This window comes from Mus caroli, chromosome 2 (genome assembly GCF_900094665.2).
Source record: "Mus caroli chromosome 2, CAROLI_EIJ_v1.1, whole genome shotgun sequence".
In the NCBI taxonomy this organism is placed as follows: Eukaryota; Metazoa; Chordata; class Mammalia; order Rodentia; family Muridae; genus Mus; species Mus caroli.
Window position 1 is genome coordinate 145,328,427 of NC_034571.1, and position 6,972 is coordinate 145,335,398.

A 6,972-nucleotide genomic window follows, 5' to 3' on the forward strand; every position below is an offset into this window, starting at 1 on the left:
GCCCCCGCCCCACTGCCAGCGAATGTCTACCTCCCGGGGACGAGGTGCGGAGCCCGCTGCAAACGGCGTGGCCGCTGCACAATACCGCGGCGCGGCTCACACAATCACCGCCCCCCCGGACCGGCGGCGCGCACGGCCCGGAGTGGGGTGCGCCCAGCAGCCCCGGGCACTTGAAGCTAGGTGCACCTCTAGGGCGCCCCGCAAGCCCCGGAGCGCAGCCTCCGCCCCTCCCCGCTCTCCGGCACACTCGTCCGCCCCCAGCTCCAGCCCACTCCACCCAGGGCCAGCAGCTCGCCCAGCTCTGGAAGCTCCCCGTGAGTCCTCCTCCTCGGAACCCCCCAGTTCCCCTAACCGCAGCTCAACGGCCAGAGGCAGGGCAGGAGGAGGGGGCGGCGGCCGAGGGCCCGGGACCAGCAGGGTCGTGGGGTCCCCCAGGACTCCGTACCTGGGCGGGCGGTGAGGTGCAGATCGGCGATCTAGCTCTGGGAGTGAACCGGGCGGGAGGCGGTGACAGCCCCACTGCTCCAGCTGCTGCTGCTGCTGCCGCCGCGGCCGCCGGAGGAGAGGGGCTGGCACCGCCGCGGCGCGTCACTGCCCGGCCCGGGGGCGGGGGTGGCCAGGGGGAGGGCCCAGGCGAGCGGCGGCGGCGGTGGCGGTGGCGGCGGCGGCGCCGCGGCCCGGGAGGAAGGGGGAGGGGGAACCGGGTACGGAGAGGCGGGGGAGGGGGCGGGACCGGGCACGGGGCGGGGGCCGGGGGGGAGGGGAGCACAGGAGGACGCACTCAGGGGGAGTAGGAGGAGCAGCAAGAGGAGGAGGTGGAGGGGAGGGAGAGAGGGAGGAGTGGGCATGGGGGGGAGGGGGAAGAGAGGAAAAGGAGGCACCCGGGGAGAGGGAAGAGGAGAAAGGAGAGTGGGGGAGAAGAGGAGGAAAAGAGGGGGGGGGCGTTGGGCCAGGTATGGGGACCAGGGTGCGCAGGACGCGCCGCTGTGCGCTCCTGGGTAGAGCTCCCTTAAGGGAGAAGAGCTTGGAGGAAGATCCCTTCAGGGCGCGCAGCCGAGGAAAGGAGGCGATGGGAGCTGGGCTCGCCCTGGCTCCCTGAGGCTGCGGACTTCAAGTCCTGGGCGGGGTAGGGACGTATCCTGCAAGCTGTCTGTGTTCAGAGCAGGAGAGGGAGACTTGGCCCAAAGAAAGTGACTAAGGCAGCATGGTCGAGAACTCTTGGTGCCATGGGGCCTCCGGACAGCCCCCGACCTTATGCGTCTCTCAATCCCGGGCGACACGGGTGCTCGTTGTGCAGGGCTGCGGGACCCGAGTGTTCAGCCTAGGAGGTCCTAATGGGACGCTGACAAGGAAAAGCCAGGCACGTGGCCGACTCTGGGTCGGGCCCCCGCCCACATCTCAAGGCCCCCTTTTCTCGATCAAGTTCAAGCTTGAGCTCCTCAGCACCCTACCCACGGGCCGCCTCCTCCCCTCCCCTCGCCTCTTCTCTATTCTGCACCATCTCGCCTCTCACTCTTCCTTTGTCTCTTTCCCACCACTTAGTTTGCACCCGCCCCTGCACCCCTCCTCTTTGCCCAGCGGCCAGCTACAATGTCTAGGCTGCGCTCACCTGTTCGACCCAAACATTCCGGCGACCCGGAGCGCCTGCCACCCGCTCGCTCCCGGCTCCCTCTGAGGCCCCCGCCCCACTCTGCGGGTCATTGTGCTCTAGCAGACCACTCGGTGCCGGCTTCTTACGCCGCGCTGGCTACAGTTGTAAAGTCATAGCATAATATTAAGAACGCTGCCTAGATCTGGGCGCGCACAATCTGCGTGGTCTCTGCAGGAAAGGGAAGACGCACGCCGACTCAAGGTGCGGTCTTCCTCGGGGCAAACAGACCTTCTGCTTCGGCTTCAGAAGATAGAATGGGGCGGCGCGAGGTGGCCAGAGCGGTGCCCTGAACCTCCGAGCAACCTCAGACTCGCCTGAGACCTAACAAGCCAGTCTCCAAACCGCAGAATTAAAAACCTCGACAGAGAAAAATGGGTTAGGGGCAGACGCCCCCCAAATTCCCACCACCAGTTCCAAATCCCAGGTTAGAACACATGGGCCTCGCATAAAGCTTGTGCTTTAACAAGGACAGAGATAGAGACGTTCGTGGAATTCTGTAGGGAGATGCCCCGCCCCCCAAAAGAAACCCAATAAGGAGCCCACCTTCTGGTTCCTCTAGAAGGAAGGACAATTTCTACAGATTCCTTTACGCTACAACCCATTTACAGTGGAGCCTGCAGAGGAGAGCAAAGGAGACAGCCACTGCGATTGTTTGTAATTTTGAAACAGACTGCCTTTAACCCTCCAACTTTTCTTTTAAAAGCCCCTTTCTTTCTTCCTCTGAAAGCGTTGCATTGTGAACAATCTGTGATAGACAAGACTCCCTCTACAGGTTTGGTCTGTAACTACAACCACAGGTTCGGAGCTCAGTGTTCACGGATTAGTAAAGATGACATACACTTCAAATTAACAGTACACAGACTGCATTCTGCACATGCTAAAGATTTTACTGTCAATAGGAAACCCACGCTTTTAAAAAAAGGATTTAGGCCTGTTACTCATTAGCGCCTTTTACTCCTGAAATTTAATGTGTTTTCAAATCAATTCACCGATTCCTGCTTTCTCTGTTAGACCTTTACTTCGTATCCTTTGAGGTGTGGGAGTCTAGGGTCTTGGCTTTCCACATGCCAATTCGGGCTCAGGATTTTCCTGCCTCTTTCCAAAACATTTCTTGAGACCTTTGACCTCGCCTGGCTTGTATCACTATTTCACTGCAGCAGTAGACATCTGGGCTTGAAACATAAAGCCACAGGCAGCTGAAGTTCAAAGGTGGAATTGAACCCAGATAACCCAGCTTTCCTCAGACTCATAGAACAGTGAAGCTCAGGAGGGCAGGGCCGCTAATGCACACTCATTTACCAACCATTCTTGCAATACAAAACCCCAAGCCCCATGGCCCACAGACTCAGAGGGGCCTGCCAGGCACCTTGGATATCTGGGCAGCATTTCTGAATGCCAGGAGCCTCCCAAGATTTATCCTTACAGGGCTGCCCCTCCTTGAGGAACCTTGTGTTGGTGGTTTTCAGTGTCCTTGTTGCTCTGGTCAACTCCCACTGGCCTTAAAATGGCCACACTGTGGGTCTCCACAAAAAAAAAAGTAGATGACCCAGTTTTTTGACCAAGAATTTTTCCAGCTCCCAATGAGGGGAGGGTCCATAGCACGGGAGGAAAGGCTGGCCTTTGCCTTTGTGTCACCTCCAGGCCCAGCAGTGGACACTATGAAGCACCTACAAAAGCAGAGGCCAGGCCAGGGGATATGAGGAAGGACAGGAACTTAGTCCAACCAGAGTGGACACTGTTCAAGCATCTGAAAGCATTTGAAAAGCCATTTATCACCACAAATTACTTCTAAATGACAGAGGGGAAGGAGTACCTACCCTCTAGAGTGATAGAGCATTCACCTCCCAACCAAGACATCAAATCAGCTGCCCCCAAAGGGCAGTTATCTGCCTAGAGTGTGTGCATCTTCTGAAGGTGACAGGAACTGTGTTGGTTATTCCCTGTGCCAGGTCCCTCTCACCAAAATGTTGAATCTGAACTCAGACAAGAAATCCAGAAAGACAGGGCAGTGGTGGCACACGCCTTTAATTCCAGCACTTTGGAGGCAGAGGCAGGCAGGTTTCTGAGTTCGTGGTCAGCCTGGTCTACAGAGTGAGTTCCAAGACAGACAGGGCTACATAGAGAAACCCTGTCTTGAAAAAAAAAATCCTGAAAGAGGGCTCTCCACAGACAAATAGTCCTGGACTATTCAAAAACACCCATGAGTGGAGTGTGTGGCACATGCCTGGAGTGCTGGTTACAGGAAATAGGACAGGGGCAGCATTACAAGTTTGAGGCCAGCCTGGTCTCTATGTCAAGATGCTATCCCAAGAGCCAAAATACAAATAACAAAAAAAAACACTTATTGTTATTAATGTAACTGTTGTATGCGATGAAACTAATGGATGGGCTGAGGGGAGGGTCAGGCAAACTCATGAAGTGGACCAGCTGCTCCTGACAGCAAAAGCTGGCAACCGGGTGAAGACCTTGAGACATGACCTTCCAGGCAGATACAGATTTGTCAACTGGTATAAAGGTCCTGGAAGCTCTGTGGTGCTGAGCGTTACAGTGGAGGAGGGGGAAGAGCTCAGGGAGGGGGAGACCACAATGACAGGGCACACAGGACCCAGGATGCACAAGTGTGCCCAGTCTGTACACAGCTGAGAGGCTTGGGAACTTCATTTGGCCTGCTAAGGCAATGCAAGCTCAGTTAATGTAAAGGGACATCAGAGGGCAGATAGCATAGAAGCAGTCTCCTAGGGACACTGGCTCAGCAAGTATAACACTGAGTCCCCACCCCAAGTTCCTTGCAATAAACAAAGAGAAAGGAACTAGACCGAGGGACTGAGGGACCGACTCAAACTCTGACACCACACAGATGAGGCAGCAAGCTTCAGCCTCTGTAGTACTGCTTGACAGAAAGTCTTCTACTTTGAAATTAGAAACCCGAGGCTGGGAATGTAGTTCATTTGTTAAGAGTATACGTCTAGGGGGCTGGTGAGATGGCTCAGCAGTTAAGAGCACTAACTGCTCTTCCAAAGGTCCCAAGTTCAAATCCCAGCAACCACATGGTGGCTCACAACCATCCGAAACGAGATCTGACACCCTCTTCTGGTGTGTCTTAAGACAACTACAGTGTACTTACATATAATAAATAAATAAACCTTAAAAAAAAAAAAAAAGAGTACACGTCTAGCATGACTAAGGTCTTGCATTCAATCTCTAGGACTGTATAAACCGGACATGTCTATAATTCAGCATTCAGGATGTGTCAGCAGGGAGAACAAGAGTTCAAGGTCAGTACCACCTACATGGTGAGTTCAAGGCCAGCCTGGACTACATGATACTCCATAAAAAGTGTGAGTATGGGGAGCTGGCAGGGTGACTCAGTGGGTAACCGTGTTTGTTCTCAAGCTTCAGGACCTCAGCTCAATCCTTTGAGTCTACATGGTAAAGAACAAGTTCACAAGTAATCCTCAACGTTCACACACACAAACACCGTGGGATTCATGCCCCCAAATAAACATGTTTTGTTGGTGTTTAAAAAATAATAAAGACATGGTATGCACTCACTGGTAAGTGGATATTAGCCCCAAAACTCAGAATACCCAAGATACAATTCACAGAACATATGAAGCTTAAGACCAAAGTGTGGATGCTTCGGTCCTTAGAAAGGGGAACAAAATGCTCATTGGAGGAAATAAAGAGACAAAGTGTGGAGCAGAGACTGAAGGAAAGGCCATACAGAGACTGTCCCACATGGGGATCCATCCCATATATAGTCACCAAACACAGACACTATTGTGGATGCCAACAAGTGCATGCTGGCAGGAGCCTGATATAGCTGAGACTCTGCCAGAGCCTGACAAATATAGAAGTGGATGCTCTCAACCAACCATTGTACTGAACACAGGGTCTCCAATGGAGGAGCTATAGGAAGGACCCAAGGAGCTGAAGGGGTTTGCAGCCCCATAGGAAGAACAACAATATGAACCAACCAGAGTTTCCAGGGTCTAAACCACCAACCAAGGAGTACACAAGGAGGGACCCATGGCTCCAGCCGCGTATGTAGCAAAGGCTGGCCTTGTCGGGCATCAATAGGAGAAGAGGCCCTTGGTCCCATGAAGGTTAGATGCCCCAGTGTAGGGGAATGTGAGGGTGGGGAAACAGGAGTGAGTGGGTGGGTGGGGGCGCACCTTTATAGAAGCAGGAGGAGTGGGGATGGGATAAGGGGTTTCTGGAGGGGAAATCCGGAAAGGGGATACCATTTGAAATGCAAATAAAAAAAAAATCTAAAAAAAAAAAAAAAAAACAAACAGAGGAGATGGCTCATACAAGTACCGTGCTATAATTTTATGTCAACTTAATACAAGTCATCTGAGAGGAGAGATCTTCAATTGAAAATATGCCTCTGTAAAAATCAAGTTTTAATCCCAGAATTTGGGAGGCAGAATCAGGCCAATCTCTGAGTTCAAGGCCAGTCTGGTCTACAGAGTGAGTTCTAGGATAGCCAGGGCTACACAGAGAAACCCTGTCTCAAAACAAACAAACAAAAAAACCCAAACCAAAACAACAAACAAACAAAAACCTAAACCAACAACAACATAAAACCCCTCAGGCTTTAGGCAAGCTGTAGGCATTTTTTAAATTAGTGATTGATGGAAGCGGGCCTAGCTCATGGTGGGTAGAGACACCTCTGGGCTAGTAGTCCTAGGTTCTATAAGAAAGCAGGCTCAGTTGGTGGTATAGGCCTTTAATCCCAGTAATCTGGGAGGCATAGGCAGGCTAATCTGAGTTCCAGGCTAGCAAGTTCCAGGATGGCCAGGGCTACACAACAGAAACCTCGTCTCAGAAAACCAACAAACAAAGAAAACAGAAAAAAGTAGAAAAGAAAGCAGGCTGAGCAAGCCTTTAAGTAGCATGCCTCCTAGCCTCCTCTTGGCTTCTCCATCTATGATTGCCTCCAGGCTCCTGTCCTGTATGAGTTCTTGCCCTGACTTCCTGCAGTGATGGTCTGTCACCTGGTAGTGTAAGCAGAATAAACCCTTTCCTTCCCAAATTGCTTTTGGTCACAGTGTTTCGTTACAGCAATAGAAGCCCTAAAACAAGTACTCATGCAGGCCTGGGGACTTGAGTTTGTATTTCCAGAATCCGAGTAACAAGCTGGACTGGCTGTGCATGCCTGCCTGTAACTCAGAGCTGGCATGGAGGAGCTGGAGACACTAGTCTATCCAAAACTCAGCAAGCTCCAGGGTGAGGGAGACACCCTGCCAGCCCTCAAGGAGAGAGAGAGAGAGAGAGAGAGAGAGAGAGAGAGAGAGAGAGAGAGAGAGAGAGAGAGA

The 6,972-nt window shown here is 52.8% G+C and overlaps 1 protein-coding gene across 6 annotated transcripts in view; it reads right to left on the reverse strand.

The window, feature by feature from the left end:
- Positions 1 to 6,972, reverse strand: part of Nol4l (nucleolar protein 4 like) — a 121,977-nt gene that overhangs the window by 35,739 nt on the left and 79,266 nt on the right. The window contains exon 1 of one of the 6 annotated variants that reach the window (XM_021151068.1): positions 446 to 666. The exons of the other annotated variants lie outside the window; for them this stretch is intronic. The gene's annotated coding sequence lies outside the window, so the exon portion shown is untranslated. Of the gene's footprint in view, positions 1 to 445; positions 667 to 6,972 lie in introns of those variants that run through there. 6 annotated transcript variants of the gene reach the window in all.